Raw genomic sequence first — 12,500 nt, 5'->3', positions numbered from 1 at the left:
GCGTGTTCAGGGTGGTATGGCCATAAGTCATTATTGTGTGCAGAAAGGGGCCTTTTAAAGATGTCATGCCCTTGATTCTGGCTGAATTTTTGGACATGTGAATATGTCTCTATATGATAAAAAAAAACATATGATCAAAAAAATGAAAACGCTTACAGCACCTGGTATTCCCAGGTGGTCTCCCATCCAAGTACTAACCAGGCCCGACCCTGCTTTGCTTCCGAGATCGGACGAGATCGGGCGTGTTCAGGGTGGTATGGCCGTAAGCCATTATTGTGTGCAGAAAGGGGCCTTTTAAAGATGTCATGCCCTTGATTCTGGCTGAATTTTTGGACATGTGAATATGTCTCTATATGATAAAAAAAACATATGATCAAAAAAATGAAAAAGCTTACAGCACCTGGTATTCCCAGGCGGTCTCCCATCCAAGTACTAACCAGGCCCGACCCTGCATAGCTTCCGAGATCGAATGAGATCGGGCGTGTTCAGGGTGGTATGGCCGTAAGCCATTATTGTCTGCAGACAGGGGCCTTTTAAAGATGTCATGCCCTTGATTCTGGCTGAATTTTTGGACATGTGAATATGTCTCTCTATGATAAAAAAAAAACATATGATCAAAAAAAATAAAAAAAGCATACAGCGTCTGGTATTCCCAGGCGGTCTCCCATCCAAGTACTAACCAGGCCCGACCCTGCTTAGCTTCCAAGATCGGACGAGTTCAGGGTGGTTTGGCCGTAAGCCATTATTGTGTGCAGAAAGGGGCCTTTTAAAGATGTCATGCCCTTGATTCTGGCTGAATTTTTGGACATGTGAATATGTCTCTATATGATAAAAAAAACATATGATCAAAAAAATGAAAAAGCTTACAGCACCTGGTATTCCTAGGCGGTCTCCCATCCAAGTACTAACCAGGCCTGACCTTGCTTAGCTTCCGAGATCGGGCGTGTTCAGGGTGGTATGGCCATAAGTCATTATTGTGTGCAGAAAGGGGCCTTTTAAAGATGTCATGCCCTTGATTCTGGCTGAATTTTTGGACATGTGAATATGTCTCTATATGAAAAAAAAAAAACATATGATCAAAAAAATGAAAAAGCTTACAGCACCTGGTATTCCCAGGCGGTCTCCCATCCAAGTACTAACCAGGCCTGACCTTGCTTAGCTTCCGAGATCGGGCGTGTTCAGGGTGGTATGGCCGTAAGCCATTATTGTGTGCAGACAGGGGCCTTTTAAAGATGTCATGCCCTTGATTCTGGCTGAATTTTTGGACATGTGAATATGTCTCTATATGATAAAAAAAACATATGATCAAAAAAAATGAAAAAGCTTACAGCACCTGGTATTCCCAGGCGGTCTCCCATCCAAGTACTAACCAGGCCCAACCCTGCTTAGCTTCCGAGATCTGACGAGATCAGGCGTGTTCAGGGTGGTATGGCCGTAAGCCATTATTGTGTGCAGAAAGGGGCCTTTTAAAGATGTCATGCCCTTGATTCTGGCTGAATTTTTGGACATGTGAATATGTCTCTATATGATAAAAAAAAACATATGATTAAACAAAATGAAAAAGCTTACAGCACCTGGTATTCCCAGGCGGTCTCCCATCCAAGTACTAACCAGGCCCGACCCTGCTTAGCTTCTGAGATCGGACGAGATCGGGCGTGTTCAGGGTGGTATGGCCGCAAGGCATTATTGTGTGCAGAAAGGGGCCTTTTAAAGATGTCATGCCCTTGATTCTGGCTGAATTTTTGGACATGTGAATATGTCTCTATATGATAAAAAAAGAACATATGATCAAAAAAAATGAAAAAGCTTACAGCACCTGGTATTCCCAGGCGGTCTCCCATCCAAGTACTAACCAGGCCCGACCCTGCATAGCTTCCGAGATCGGACGAGATCGGGCATGTTCAGAGTGGTATGGCCGTAAGCCATTATTGTGTGCAGAAAGGGGCCTTTTAAAGATGTCATGCCCTTGATTCTGGCTGAATTTTTGGACATGTGAATATGTCTCTATATGATAAAAAAAAACATGATCAAAAAAATGAAAAAGCTTACAGCACCTGGTATTCCCAGGCGGTCTCCCATCCAAGTACTAACCAGGCCCGACCCTGCTTAGCTTCTGAGATCGAATGAGATCGGGCGTGTTCAGGGTGGTATGGCCGTAAGCCATTATTGTCTGCAGACAGGGGCCTTTTAAAGATGTCATGCCCTTGATTCTGGCTGAATTTTTGGACATGTGAATATGTCTCTCTATGATAAAAAAAAAACATATGATCAAAAAAATAAAAAAAGCATACAGCGTCTGGTATTCCCAGGCGGTCTCCCATCCAAGTACTAACCAGGCCCGACCCTGCTTAGCTTCCAAGATCGGACGAGTTCATGGTGGTTTGGCCGTAAGCCATTATTGTGTGCAGAAAGGGGCCTTTTAAAGATGTCATGCCCTTGATTCTGGCTGAATTTTTGGACATGTGAATATGTCTCTATATGATAAAAAAAACATATGATCAAAAAAATGAAAAAGCTTACAGCACCTGGTATTCCTAGGCGGTCTCCCATCCAAGTATTAACCAGGCCCCACCCTGCTTTGCTTCTGAGATCGGGCGTGTTCAGGGTGGTATGGACGTAAGGCATTATTGTGTGCAGAAAGGGGCCTTTTAAAGATATCATGCCCTTGATTCTGGCTGAATTTTTGGACATGTGAATATGTCTCTATATGATAAAAAAAAACATATGATCAAAAAAATTAAAAAGCTTACAGCACCTGGTATTCCCAGGCGGTCTCCCATCCAAGTACTAACCAGGCCCGACCCTGCTTAGCTTCCGAGATCGGACGAGATCAGGCGTGTTCAGGGTGGTTTGGCCGTAAGCCATTATTGTGTGCAGACAGGGGCCTTTTAAAGATGTCATGCCCTTGATTCTGGCTGAATTTTTGGACATGTGAATATGTCTCTATATGATAAAAAAAAACATGATCAAAAAAATGAAAAAGCTTACAGCACCTGGTATTCCCAGGCGGTCTCCCATCCAAGTACTAACCAGGCCCGACCCTGCTTAGCTTCTGAGATCGAACGAGATCGGGCGTGTTCAGGGTGGTATGGCCGTAAGCCATTATTGTCTGCAGACAGGGGCCTTTTAAAGATGTCATGCCCTTGATTCTGGCTGAATTTTTGGACATGTGAATATGTCTCTCTATGATAAAAAAAAAACATATGATCAAAAAAATAAAAAAAGCTTACAGCGTCTGGTATTCCCAAGCGGTCTCCCATCCAAGTACTAACCAGGCCCGACGCTGCTTAGCTTCCAAGATCGGACAAGTTCAGGGTGGTATGTCCTTAAGCCATTATTGTGTGCAGAAAGGGGCCTTTTAAAGATGTCATGCCCTTGATTCTGGCTGAATTTTTGGACATGTGAATATGTCTCTATATGATAAAAAAAAAACATATGATCAAAAAAATGAAAAAACTTACAGCACCTGGTATTCCCAGGCGGTCTCCCATCCATGTACTAACCAGGCCCTACCCTGCTTAGCTTCCGAGATCTGACGAGATCAGGCGTGTTCAGGGTGGTATGGCCGTAAGCCATTATTGTGTGCAGACAGGGGCCTTTTAAAGATGTCATGCCCTTGATTCTGGCTGAATTTTTGGACATGTGAATATGTCTCTATATGATAAAAAAAACATATGATCAAAAAAATGAAAAAGCTTACAGCACCTGGTATTCCCAGGCGGTCTCCCATCCAAGTACTAACCAGGCCCGACCCTGCATAGCTTCCGAGATCGGACGAGATCGGGCGTGTTCAGGGTGGTATGGCCGTAAGCCATTATTGTGTGCAGAAAGGGGCCTTTTAAAGATGTCATGCCCTTGATTCTGGCTGAATTTTTGGACATGTGAATATGTCTCTATATGATAAAAAAAACATATGATCAAAAAAATGAAAAAGCTTACAGCACCTGGTATTCCCAGGCGGTCTCCCATCCAAGTACTAACCAGGCCCGACCCTGCATAGCTTCCGAGATCGGGCGTGTTCAGGGTGGTATGGCCGTAAGCCATTATTGTGTGCAGAAAGGGGCCTTTTAAAGATGTCATGCCCTTGATTCTGGCTGAATTTTTGGACATGTGAATATGTCTCTATATGATAAAAAAAAACATGATCAAAAAAATGAAAAAGCTTACAGCACCTGGTATTCCCAGGCGGTCTCCCATCCAAGTACTAACCAGGCCCGACCCTGCTTAGCTTCTGAGATCGAATGAGATCGGGCGTGTTCAGGGTGGTATGGCCGTAAGCCATTATTGTCTGCAGACAGGGGCCTGTTAAAGATGTCATGCCCTTGATTCTGGCTGAATTTTTGGACATGTGAATATGTCTCTCTATGATAAAAAAAAAACATATGATGAAAAAAAATAAAAAAAGCATACAGCGTCTGGTATTCCCAGGCGGTCTCCCATCCAAGTACTAACCAGGCCCGACCCTGCTTAGCTTCCAAGATCGGATGAGTTCAGGGTGGTTTGGCCGTAAGCCATTATTGTGTGCAGAAAGGGGCCTTTTAAAGATGTCATGCCCTTGATTCTGGCTGAATTTTTGGACATGTGAATATGTCTCTATATGATAAAAAAAACATATGATCAAAAAAATGAAAAAGCTTACAGCACCTGGTATTCCTAGGCGGTCTCCCATCCAAGTATTAACCAGGCCCCACCCTGCTTTGCTTCTGAGATCGGGCGTGTTCAGGGTGGTATGGACCTAAGGCATTATTGTGTGCAGAAAGGGGCCTTTTAAAGATATCATGCCCTTGATTCTGGCTGAATTTTTGGACATGTGAATATGTCTCTATATGATAAAAAAAAAACATATGATCAAAAAAATTAAAAAGCTTACAGTACCTGATATTCCCAGGCGGTCTCCCATCCAAGTACTAACCAGGCCCGACCCTGCTTAGCTTCCGAGATCGGACGAGATCAGGCGTGTTCAGGGTGGTTTGGCCGTAAGCCATTATTGTGTGCAGACAGGGGCCTTTTAAAGATGTCATGCCCTTGATTCTGGCTGAATTTTTGGACATGTGAATATGTCTCTATATGATAAAAAAAAACATGATCAAAAAAATGAAAAAGCTTACAGCACCTGGTATTCCCAGGCGGTCTCCCATCCAAGTACTAACCAGGCCCGACCCTGCTTAGCTTCTGAGATCGAACGAGATCGGGCGTGTTCAGGGTGGTATGGCCGTAAGCCATTATTGTCTGCAGACAGGGGCCTTTTAAAGATGTCATGCCCTTGATTCTGGCTGAATTTTTGGACATGTGAATATGTCTCTCTATGATAAAAAAAAAACATATGATCAAAAAAATAAAAAAAGCTTACAGCGTCTGGTATTCCCAGGCGGTCTCCCATCCAAGTACTAACCAGGCCCGACGCTGCTTAGCTTCCAAGATCGGACAAGTTCAGGGTGGTATGTCCTTAAGCCATTATTGTGTGCAGAAAGGGGCCTTTTAAAGATGTCATGCCCTTGATTCTGGCTGAATTTTCGGACATGTGAATATGTCTCTATATGATAAAAAAAAAACATATGATCAAAAAAATGAAAAAACTTACAGCACCTGGTATTCCCAGGCGGTCTCCCATCCATGTACTAACCAGGCCCTACCCTGCTTAGCTTCCGAGATCGGACGAGATCAGGCGTGTTCAGGGTGGTATGGCCGTAAGCCATTATTGTGTGCAGAGAGGGGCCTTTTAAAGATGTCATGCCCTTGATTCTGGCTGAATTTTTGGACATGTGAATATGTCTCTATATGATAAAAAAAACATATGATCAAAAAAATAAAAAAAGCTTACAGCGTCTGGTATTCCCAGGCGGTCTCCCATCCAAGTACTAACCAGGCCCGACGCTGCTTAGCTTCCAAGATCGGACAAGTTCAGGGTGGTATGTCCTTAAGCCATTATTGTGTGCAGAAAGGGGCCTTTTAAAGATGTCATGCCCTTGATTCTGGCTGAATTTTTGGACATGTGAATATGTCTCTATATGATAAAAAAAAAACATATGATCAAAAAAATGAAAAAACTTACAGCACCTGGTATTCCCAGGCGGTCTCCCATCCATGTACTAACCAGGCCCTACCCTGCTTAGCTTACGAGATCGGACGAGATCAGGCGTGTTCAGGGTGGTATGGCCGTAAGCCATTATTGTGTGCAGACAGGGGCCTTTTAAAGATGTCATGCCCTTGATTCTGGCTGAATTTTTGGACATGTGAATATGTCTCTATACGATAAAAAAAACATATGATCAAAAAAATGAAAAAGCTTACAGCACCTGGTATACCCAGGCGGTCTCCCATCCAAGTACTAACCAGGCCCGACCCTGCATAGCTTCCGAGATCGGACGAGATCGGGCGTGTTCAGGGTGGTATGGCCGTAAGCCATTATTGTGTGCAGAAAGGGGCCTTTTAAAGATGTCATGCCCTTGATTCTGGCTGAATTTTTGGACATGTGAATATGTCTCTATATGATAAAAAAAACATATGATCAAAAAAATGAAAAAGCTTACAGCACCTGGTATTCCCAGGCGGTCTCCCATCCAAGTACTAACCAGGCCCGACCCTGCATAGCTTCCGAGACCGGACGAGATCGGGCGTGTTCAGGGTGGTATGGCCGTAAGCCATTATTGTGTGCAGAAAGGGGCCTTTTAAAGATGTCATGCCCTTGATTCTGGCTGAATTTTTGGACATGTGAATATGTCTCTATATGATAAAAAAAAACATGATCAAAAAAATGAAAAAGCTTACAGCACCTGGTATTCCCAGGCGGTCTCCCATCCAAGTACTAACCAGGCCCGACCCTGCTTAGCTTCTGAGATCGAATGAGATCGGGCGTGTTCAGGGTGGTATGGCCGTAAGCCATTATTGTCTGCAGACAGGGGCCTTTTAAAGATGTCATGCCCTTGATTCTGGCTGAATTTTTGGACATGTGAATATGTCTCTCTATGATAAAAAAAAAACATATGATCAAAAAAATAAAAAAAGCATACAGCGTCTGGTATTCCCAGGCGGTCTCCCATCCAAGTACTAACCAGGCCCGACCCTGCTTAGCTTCCAAGATCTGACGAGTTCAGGGTGGTTTGGCCGTAAGCCATTATTGTGTGCAGAAAGGGGCCTTTTAAAGATGTCATGCCCTTGATTCTGGCTGAATTTTTGGACATGTGAATATGTCTCTATATGATAAAAAAAACATATGATCAAAAAAATGAAAAAGCTTACAGCACCTGGTATTCCTAGGCGGTCTCCCATCCAAGTATTAACCAGGCCCCACCCTGCTTTGCTTCTGAGATCGGGCGTGTTCAGGGTGGTATGGACGTAAGGCATTATTGTGTGCAGAAAGGGGCCTTTTAAAGATATCATGCCCTTGATTCTGGCTGAATTTTTGGACATGTGAATATGTCTCTATATGATAAAAAAAAAACATATGATCAAAAAAATTAAAAAGCTTACAGCACCTGGTATTCCCAGGCGGTCTCCCATCCAAGTACTAACCAGGCCCGACCCTGCTTAGCTTCCGAGATCGGACGAGATCAGGCGTGTTCAGGGTGGTTTGGCCGTAAGCCATTATTGTGTGCAGACAGGGGCCTTTTAAAGATGTCATGCCCTTGATTCTGGCTGAATTTTTGGACATGTGAATATGTCTCTATATGATAAAAAAAAACATGATCAAAAAAATGAAAAAGCTTACAGCACAATGTATTCCCAGGCGGTCTCCCATCCAAGTACTAACCAGGCCCGACCCTGCTTAGCTTCTGAGATCGAACGAGATCGGGCGTGTTCAGGGTGGTATGGCCGTAAGCCATTATTGTCTGCAGACAGGGGCCTTTTAAAGATGTCATGCCCTTGATTCTGGCTGAATTTTTGGACATGTGAATATGTCTCTCTATGATAAAAAAAAAACATATGATCAAAAAAATAAAAAAAGCTTACAGCGTCTGGTATTCCCAGGCGGTCTCCCATCCAAGTACTAACCAGGCCCGACGCTGCTTAGCTTCCAAGATCGGACAAGTTCAGGGTGGTATGTCCTTAAGCCATTATTGTGTGCAGAAAGGGGCCTTTTAAAGATGTCATGCCCTTGATTCTGGCAGAATTTTTGGACATGTGAATATGTCTCTATATGATAAAAAAAAAACATATGATCAAAAAAATGAAAAAACTTACAGCACCTGGTATTCCCAGGCGGTCTCCCATCCATGTACTAACCAGGCCCTACCCTGCTTAGCTTCCGAGATCTGACGAGATCAGGCGTGTTCAGGGTGGTATGGCCGTAAGCCATTATTGTGTGCAGAGAGGGGCCTTTTAAAGATGTCATGCCCTTGATTCTGGCTGAATTTTTGGACATGTGAATATGTCTCTATATGATAAAAAAAACATATGATCAAAAAAATGAAAAAGCTTACAGCACCTGGTATTCCCAGGCGGTCTCCCATCCAAGTACTAACCAGGCCCGACCCTGCATAGCTTCCGAGATCGGACGAGATCGGGCGTGTTCAGGGTGGTATGGCCGTAAGCCATTATTGTGTGCAGAAAGGGGCCTTTTAAAGATGTCATGCCCTTGATTCTGGCTGAATTTTTGGACATGTGAATATGTCTCTATATGATAAAAAAAACATATGATCAAAAAAATGAAAAAGCTTACAGCACCTGGTATTCCCAGGCGGTCTCCCATCCAAGTACTAACCAGGCCCGACCCTGCATAGCTTCCGAGATCGGACGAGATCGGGCGTGTTCAGGGTGGTATAGCCGTAAGCCATTATTGTGTGCAGAAAGGGGCCTTTTAAAGATGTCATGCCCTTGATTCTGGCTGAATTTTTGGACATGTGAATATGTCTCTATATGATAAAAAAAACATATGATCAAAAAAATGAAAAAGCTTACAGCACCTGGTATTCCCAGGCGGTCTCCCATCCAAGTACTAACCAGGCCCGACCCTGCATAGCTTCCGAGATCGGACAAGATCGGGCGTGTTCAGGGTGGTATGGCCGTAAGCCATTATTGTGTGCAGAAAGGGGCCTTTTAAAGATGTCATGCCCTTGATTCTGGCTGAATTTTTGGACATGTGAATATGTCTCTATATGATAAAAAAAACATATGATCAAAAAAATGAAAAAGCTTACAGCACCTGGTATTCCCAGGCGGTCTCCCATCCAAGTACTAACCAGGCCCTACCCTGCTTAGCTTCCGAGATCGATCGAGATCAGGCGTGTTCAGGGTGGTATGGCCATAAGCCATTATTGTGTGCAGAGAGGGGCCTTTTAAAGATGTCATGCCCTTGATTCTGGCTGAATTTTTGGACATGTGAATATGTCTCTATATGATCAAAAAAAAACATATGATCAAAAAAATGAAAACGCTTACAGCACCTGGTATTCCCAGGCGGTCTCCCATCCATGTACTAACCAGGCCCTACCCTGCTTAGCTTCCGAGATCGGACGAGATCAGGCGTGTTCAGGGTGGTATGGCCGTAAGCCATTATTGTGTGCAGAGAGGGGCCTTTTAAAGATGTCATGCCCTTGATTCTGGCTGAATTTTTGGACATGTGAATATGTCTCTATATGATAAAAAAAACATATGATCAAAAAAATGAAAAAGCTTACAGCACCTGGTATTCCCAGGCGGTCTCCCATCCAAGTACTAACCAGGCCCGACCCTGCATAGCTTCCGAGATCGGACGAGATCGGGCGTGTTCAGGGTGGTATGGCCGTAAGCCATTATTGTGTGCAGAAAGGGGCCTTTTAAAGATGTCATGCCCTTGATTCTGGCTGAATTTTTGGACATGTGAATATGTCTCTATATGATAAAAAAAACATATGATCAAAAAAATGAAAAAGCTTACAGCACCTGGTATTCCCAGGCGGTCTCCCATCCAAGTACTAACCAGGCCCGACCCTGCATAGCTTCCGAGATCGGACGAGATCGGGCGTGTTCAGGGTGGTATAGCCGTAAGCCATTATTGTGTGCAGAAAGGGGCCTTTTAAAGATGTCATGCCCTTGATTCTGGCTGAATTTTTGGACATGTGAATATGTCTCTATATGATAAAAAAAACATATGATCAAAAAAATGAAAAAGCTTACAGCACCTGGTATTCCCAGGCGGTCTCCCATCCAAGTACTAACCAGGCCCGACCCTGCATAGCTTCCGAGATCGGACAAGATCGGGCGTGTTCAGGGTGGTATGGCCGTAAGCCATTATTGTGTGCAGAAAGGGGCCTTTTAAAGATGTCATGCCCTTGATTCTGGCTGAATTTTTGGACATGTGAATATGTCTCTATATGATAAAAAAAACATATGATCAAAAAAATGAAAAAGCTTACAGCACCTGGTATTCCCAGGCGGTCTCCCATCCAAGTACTAACCAGGCCCTACCCTGCTTAGCTTCCGAGATCGATCGAGATCAGGCGTGTTCAGGGTGGTATGGCCATAAGCCATTATTGTGTGCAGAGAGGGGCCTTTTAAAGATGTCATGCCCTTGATTCTGGCTGAATTTTTGGACATGTGAATATGTCTCTATATGATCAAAAAAAAACATATGATCAAAAAAATGAAAACGCTTACAGCACCTGGTATTCCAAGGTGGTCTCCCATCCAAGTACTAACCAGGCCCGACCCTGCTTAGCTTCCGAGATCGGACGAGTTCAGGGTGGTATGTCCTTAAGCCATTATTGTATGCAGAAAGGGGCCTTTTAAAGATATCATGCCCTTGATTCTGGCTGAATTTTTGGACATGTGAATATGTCTCTATATGATAAAAAAAAAACATATGATCAAAAAAATGAAAAAGCTTACAGCACCTGGTATTCCCAGGCGGTCTCCCATCCAAGTACTAACCAGGCCCGACCCTGCTTAGCTTCCGAGATCGGACGAGATCAGGCGTGTTCAGGGTGGTATGGCCGTAAGCCATTATTGTGTGCAGACAGGGGCCTTTTAAATATGTCATGCCCTTGATTCTGGCTGAATTTTTGGACATGTGAATATGTCTCTATATGATAAAAAAAAACATGATCAAAAAAATGAAAAAGCTTACAGCACCTGGTATTCCCAGGCGGTCTCCCATCCAAGTACTAACCAGGCCCGACCCTGCTTAGCTTCTGAGATCGAACGAGATCGGGCGTGTTGAGGGTGGTATGGCCGTAAGCCATTATTGTCTGCAGACAGGGGCCTTTTAAAGATGTCATGCCCTTGATTCTGGCTGAATTTTTGGACATGTGAATATGTCTCTCTATGATAAAAAAAAAACATATGATCAAAAAAATAAAAAAAGCATACAGCGTCTGGTATTCCCAGGCGGTCTCCCATCCAAGTACTAACCAGGCCCGACCCTGCTTAGCTTCCAAGATCGGACGAGTTCAGGGTGGTTTGGCCGTAAGCCATTATTGTGTGCAGAAAGGGGCCTTTTAAAGATGTCATGCCCTTGATTCTGGCTGAATTTTTGGACATGTGAATATGTCTCTATATGATAAAAAAAACATATGATCAAAAAAATGAAAAAGCTTACAGCACCTGGTATTCCTAGGCGGTCTCCCATCCAAGTATTAACCAGGCCCCACGCTGCTTTGCTTCTGAGATCGGGCGTGTTCAGGGTGGTATGGACGTAAGGCATTATTGTGTGCAGAAAGGGGCCTTTTAAAGATATCATGCCCTTGATTCTGGCTGAATTTTTGGACATGTGAATATGTCTCTATATGATAAAAAAAAAACATATGATCAAAAAAATTAAAAAGCTTACAGCACCTGGTATTCCCAGGCGGTCTCCCATCCAAGTACTAACCAGGCCCGACCCTGCTTAGCTTCCGAGATCGGACGAGATCAGGCGTGTTCAGGGTGGTTTGGCCGTAAGCCATTATTGTGTGCAGACAGGGGCCTTTTAAAGATGTCATGCCCTTGATTCTGGCTGAATTTTTGGACATGTGAATATGTCTCTATATGATAAAAAAAAACATGATCAAAAAAATGAAAAAGCTTACAGCACCTGGTATTCCCAGGCGGTCTCCCATCCAAGTACTAACCAGGCCCGACCCTGCTTAGCTTCTGAGATCGAACGAGATCGGGCGTGTTCAGGGTGGTATGGCCGTAAGCCATTATTGTCTGCAGACAGGGGCCTTTTAAAGATGTCATGCCCTTGATTCTGGCTGAATTTTTGGACATGTGAATATGTCTCTCTATGATAAAAAAAAAACATATGATCAAAAAAATAAAAAAAGCTTAAAGCGTCTGGTATTCCCAGGCGGTCTCCCATCCAAGTACTAACCAGGCCCGACGCTGCTTAGCTTCCAAGATCGGACAAGTTCAGGGTGGTATGTCCTTAAGCCATTATTGTGTGCAGAAAGGGGCCTTTTAAAGATGTCATGCCCTTGATTCTGGCTGAATTTTTGGACATGTGAATATGTCTCTATATGATAAAAAAAAACATATGATCAAAAAAATGAAAAAACTTACAGCACCTGGTATTCCCAGGCGGTCTCCCATCCATGTACTAACCA

At 43.8% G+C, this 12,500-nt stretch overlaps 35 non-coding genes and 13 pseudogenes across 35 annotated transcripts in view; all 48 read right to left on the bottom strand.

The window, feature by feature from the left end:
* LOC132959085 (5S ribosomal RNA) overlaps window positions 1-28 on the bottom strand; it is a 109-nt pseudogene extending 81 nt beyond the window's left edge.
* Window positions 29-149: 121 nt separating this feature from the next.
* LOC132959053 (5S ribosomal RNA) lies at window positions 150-268 on the bottom strand. The gene has a single exon (XR_009666896.1). It is a non-coding gene; the product is annotated as a 5S ribosomal RNA (ribosomal RNA).
* Window positions 269-388: 120 nt separating this feature from the next.
* LOC132959129 (5S ribosomal RNA) lies at window positions 389-507 on the bottom strand. Its single transcript, XR_009666921.1, has one exon. It is a non-coding gene; the product is annotated as a 5S ribosomal RNA (ribosomal RNA).
* A 124-nt stretch (window positions 508-631) lies between these two features.
* LOC132959088 (5S ribosomal RNA) lies at window positions 632-740 on the bottom strand (annotated as a pseudogene).
* A 120-nt stretch (window positions 741-860) lies between these two features.
* Window positions 861-969, bottom strand: LOC132959069 (5S ribosomal RNA; annotated as a pseudogene).
* Window positions 970-1,091: 122 nt separating this feature from the next.
* On the bottom strand, window positions 1,092-1,200 carry LOC132959057 (5S ribosomal RNA; annotated as a pseudogene).
* Window positions 1,201-1,321: 121 nt separating this feature from the next.
* Window positions 1,322-1,440, bottom strand: LOC132959137 (5S ribosomal RNA). The gene has a single exon (XR_009666928.1). It is a non-coding gene; the product is annotated as a 5S ribosomal RNA (ribosomal RNA).
* Window positions 1,441-1,562: 122 nt separating this feature from the next.
* On the bottom strand, window positions 1,563-1,681 carry LOC132959036 (5S ribosomal RNA). The gene has a single exon (XR_009666882.1). It is a non-coding gene; the product is annotated as a 5S ribosomal RNA (ribosomal RNA).
* A 123-nt stretch (window positions 1,682-1,804) lies between these two features.
* On the bottom strand, window positions 1,805-1,923 carry LOC132959019 (5S ribosomal RNA). Its single transcript, XR_009666866.1, has one exon. It is a non-coding gene; the product is annotated as a 5S ribosomal RNA (ribosomal RNA).
* Window positions 1,924-2,042: 119 nt separating this feature from the next.
* On the bottom strand, window positions 2,043-2,161 carry LOC132959110 (5S ribosomal RNA). The gene has a single exon (XR_009666901.1). It is a non-coding gene; the product is annotated as a 5S ribosomal RNA (ribosomal RNA).
* A 123-nt stretch (window positions 2,162-2,284) lies between these two features.
* Window positions 2,285-2,393, bottom strand: LOC132959101 (5S ribosomal RNA; annotated as a pseudogene).
* Window positions 2,394-2,513: 120 nt separating this feature from the next.
* Window positions 2,514-2,622, bottom strand: LOC132959092 (5S ribosomal RNA; annotated as a pseudogene).
* Window positions 2,623-2,743: 121 nt separating this feature from the next.
* Window positions 2,744-2,862, bottom strand: LOC132959138 (5S ribosomal RNA). Its single transcript, XR_009666929.1, has one exon. It is a non-coding gene; the product is annotated as a 5S ribosomal RNA (ribosomal RNA).
* A 119-nt stretch (window positions 2,863-2,981) lies between these two features.
* On the bottom strand, window positions 2,982-3,100 carry LOC132959142 (5S ribosomal RNA). Its single transcript, XR_009666933.1, has one exon. It is a non-coding gene; the product is annotated as a 5S ribosomal RNA (ribosomal RNA).
* A 354-nt stretch (window positions 3,101-3,454) lies between these two features.
* Window positions 3,455-3,573, bottom strand: LOC132959165 (5S ribosomal RNA). The gene has a single exon (XR_009666954.1). It is a non-coding gene; the product is annotated as a 5S ribosomal RNA (ribosomal RNA).
* Window positions 3,574-3,693: 120 nt separating this feature from the next.
* On the bottom strand, window positions 3,694-3,812 carry LOC132959134 (5S ribosomal RNA). Its single transcript, XR_009666925.1, has one exon. It is a non-coding gene; the product is annotated as a 5S ribosomal RNA (ribosomal RNA).
* A 120-nt stretch (window positions 3,813-3,932) lies between these two features.
* LOC132959054 (5S ribosomal RNA) lies at window positions 3,933-4,041 on the bottom strand (annotated as a pseudogene).
* Window positions 4,042-4,160: 119 nt separating this feature from the next.
* Window positions 4,161-4,279, bottom strand: LOC132959098 (5S ribosomal RNA). Its single transcript, XR_009666900.1, has one exon. It is a non-coding gene; the product is annotated as a 5S ribosomal RNA (ribosomal RNA).
* Window positions 4,280-4,403: 124 nt separating this feature from the next.
* On the bottom strand, window positions 4,404-4,512 carry LOC132959084 (5S ribosomal RNA; annotated as a pseudogene).
* A 120-nt stretch (window positions 4,513-4,632) lies between these two features.
* On the bottom strand, window positions 4,633-4,741 carry LOC132959106 (5S ribosomal RNA; annotated as a pseudogene).
* A 122-nt stretch (window positions 4,742-4,863) lies between these two features.
* LOC132959033 (5S ribosomal RNA) lies at window positions 4,864-4,982 on the bottom strand. Its single transcript, XR_009666879.1, has one exon. It is a non-coding gene; the product is annotated as a 5S ribosomal RNA (ribosomal RNA).
* A 119-nt stretch (window positions 4,983-5,101) lies between these two features.
* LOC132959141 (5S ribosomal RNA) lies at window positions 5,102-5,220 on the bottom strand. Its single transcript, XR_009666932.1, has one exon. It is a non-coding gene; the product is annotated as a 5S ribosomal RNA (ribosomal RNA).
* A 354-nt stretch (window positions 5,221-5,574) lies between these two features.
* LOC132959155 (5S ribosomal RNA) lies at window positions 5,575-5,693 on the bottom strand. Its single transcript, XR_009666945.1, has one exon. It is a non-coding gene; the product is annotated as a 5S ribosomal RNA (ribosomal RNA).
* Window positions 5,694-6,045: 352 nt separating this feature from the next.
* Window positions 6,046-6,164, bottom strand: LOC132959043 (5S ribosomal RNA). Its single transcript, XR_009666889.1, has one exon. It is a non-coding gene; the product is annotated as a 5S ribosomal RNA (ribosomal RNA).
* Window positions 6,165-6,284: 120 nt separating this feature from the next.
* LOC132959024 (5S ribosomal RNA) lies at window positions 6,285-6,403 on the bottom strand. Its single transcript, XR_009666871.1, has one exon. It is a non-coding gene; the product is annotated as a 5S ribosomal RNA (ribosomal RNA).
* Window positions 6,404-6,523: 120 nt separating this feature from the next.
* Window positions 6,524-6,642, bottom strand: LOC132959156 (5S ribosomal RNA). The gene has a single exon (XR_009666946.1). It is a non-coding gene; the product is annotated as a 5S ribosomal RNA (ribosomal RNA).
* Window positions 6,643-6,761: 119 nt separating this feature from the next.
* Window positions 6,762-6,880, bottom strand: LOC132959086 (5S ribosomal RNA). Its single transcript, XR_009666899.1, has one exon. It is a non-coding gene; the product is annotated as a 5S ribosomal RNA (ribosomal RNA).
* A 123-nt stretch (window positions 6,881-7,003) lies between these two features.
* Window positions 7,004-7,112, bottom strand: LOC132959105 (5S ribosomal RNA; annotated as a pseudogene).
* Window positions 7,113-7,232: 120 nt separating this feature from the next.
* Window positions 7,233-7,341, bottom strand: LOC132959091 (5S ribosomal RNA; annotated as a pseudogene).
* Window positions 7,342-7,463: 122 nt separating this feature from the next.
* LOC132959136 (5S ribosomal RNA) lies at window positions 7,464-7,582 on the bottom strand. The gene has a single exon (XR_009666927.1). It is a non-coding gene; the product is annotated as a 5S ribosomal RNA (ribosomal RNA).
* Window positions 7,583-7,701: 119 nt separating this feature from the next.
* On the bottom strand, window positions 7,702-7,820 carry LOC132959046 (5S ribosomal RNA). Its single transcript, XR_009666892.1, has one exon. It is a non-coding gene; the product is annotated as a 5S ribosomal RNA (ribosomal RNA).
* Window positions 7,821-8,174: 354 nt separating this feature from the next.
* LOC132959164 (5S ribosomal RNA) lies at window positions 8,175-8,293 on the bottom strand. The gene has a single exon (XR_009666953.1). It is a non-coding gene; the product is annotated as a 5S ribosomal RNA (ribosomal RNA).
* Window positions 8,294-8,413: 120 nt separating this feature from the next.
* Window positions 8,414-8,532, bottom strand: LOC132959133 (5S ribosomal RNA). Its single transcript, XR_009666924.1, has one exon. It is a non-coding gene; the product is annotated as a 5S ribosomal RNA (ribosomal RNA).
* A 120-nt stretch (window positions 8,533-8,652) lies between these two features.
* Window positions 8,653-8,771, bottom strand: LOC132959146 (5S ribosomal RNA). The gene has a single exon (XR_009666937.1). It is a non-coding gene; the product is annotated as a 5S ribosomal RNA (ribosomal RNA).
* Window positions 8,772-8,891: 120 nt separating this feature from the next.
* LOC132959022 (5S ribosomal RNA) lies at window positions 8,892-9,010 on the bottom strand. The gene has a single exon (XR_009666869.1). It is a non-coding gene; the product is annotated as a 5S ribosomal RNA (ribosomal RNA).
* A 120-nt stretch (window positions 9,011-9,130) lies between these two features.
* On the bottom strand, window positions 9,131-9,249 carry LOC132959161 (5S ribosomal RNA). Its single transcript, XR_009666951.1, has one exon. It is a non-coding gene; the product is annotated as a 5S ribosomal RNA (ribosomal RNA).
* Window positions 9,250-9,371: 122 nt separating this feature from the next.
* On the bottom strand, window positions 9,372-9,490 carry LOC132959150 (5S ribosomal RNA). The gene has a single exon (XR_009666940.1). It is a non-coding gene; the product is annotated as a 5S ribosomal RNA (ribosomal RNA).
* Window positions 9,491-9,610: 120 nt separating this feature from the next.
* LOC132959132 (5S ribosomal RNA) lies at window positions 9,611-9,729 on the bottom strand. The gene has a single exon (XR_009666923.1). It is a non-coding gene; the product is annotated as a 5S ribosomal RNA (ribosomal RNA).
* A 120-nt stretch (window positions 9,730-9,849) lies between these two features.
* LOC132959145 (5S ribosomal RNA) lies at window positions 9,850-9,968 on the bottom strand. Its single transcript, XR_009666936.1, has one exon. It is a non-coding gene; the product is annotated as a 5S ribosomal RNA (ribosomal RNA).
* A 120-nt stretch (window positions 9,969-10,088) lies between these two features.
* LOC132959021 (5S ribosomal RNA) lies at window positions 10,089-10,207 on the bottom strand. The gene has a single exon (XR_009666868.1). It is a non-coding gene; the product is annotated as a 5S ribosomal RNA (ribosomal RNA).
* Window positions 10,208-10,327: 120 nt separating this feature from the next.
* LOC132959159 (5S ribosomal RNA) lies at window positions 10,328-10,446 on the bottom strand. The gene has a single exon (XR_009666949.1). It is a non-coding gene; the product is annotated as a 5S ribosomal RNA (ribosomal RNA).
* Window positions 10,447-10,568: 122 nt separating this feature from the next.
* Window positions 10,569-10,677, bottom strand: LOC132959082 (5S ribosomal RNA; annotated as a pseudogene).
* A 122-nt stretch (window positions 10,678-10,799) lies between these two features.
* On the bottom strand, window positions 10,800-10,918 carry LOC132959160 (5S ribosomal RNA). The gene has a single exon (XR_009666950.1). It is a non-coding gene; the product is annotated as a 5S ribosomal RNA (ribosomal RNA).
* Window positions 10,919-11,037: 119 nt separating this feature from the next.
* LOC132959027 (5S ribosomal RNA) lies at window positions 11,038-11,156 on the bottom strand. Its single transcript, XR_009666874.1, has one exon. It is a non-coding gene; the product is annotated as a 5S ribosomal RNA (ribosomal RNA).
* A 123-nt stretch (window positions 11,157-11,279) lies between these two features.
* On the bottom strand, window positions 11,280-11,388 carry LOC132959087 (5S ribosomal RNA; annotated as a pseudogene).
* A 351-nt stretch (window positions 11,389-11,739) lies between these two features.
* On the bottom strand, window positions 11,740-11,858 carry LOC132959135 (5S ribosomal RNA). The gene has a single exon (XR_009666926.1). It is a non-coding gene; the product is annotated as a 5S ribosomal RNA (ribosomal RNA).
* A 119-nt stretch (window positions 11,859-11,977) lies between these two features.
* LOC132959140 (5S ribosomal RNA) lies at window positions 11,978-12,096 on the bottom strand. The gene has a single exon (XR_009666931.1). It is a non-coding gene; the product is annotated as a 5S ribosomal RNA (ribosomal RNA).
* Window positions 12,097-12,449: 353 nt separating this feature from the next.
* LOC132959154 (5S ribosomal RNA) overlaps window positions 12,450-12,500 on the bottom strand; it is a 119-nt gene continuing 68 nt past the window's right edge. Inside the window, exon 1 of the ribosomal RNA XR_009666944.1 lies at window positions 12,450-12,500. This exon is cut by the window's right edge and continues 68 nt beyond it. This is a non-coding gene — a ribosomal RNA (5S ribosomal RNA).

The sequence above is a fragment of the Labrus mixtus genome, chromosome 23 (genome assembly GCF_963584025.1).
Source record: "Labrus mixtus chromosome 23, fLabMix1.1, whole genome shotgun sequence".
NCBI lineage: Eukaryota > Metazoa > Chordata > Actinopteri > Labriformes > Labridae > Labrus > Labrus mixtus.
This window is presented reverse-complemented; position numbering and strand designations above follow the sequence as displayed.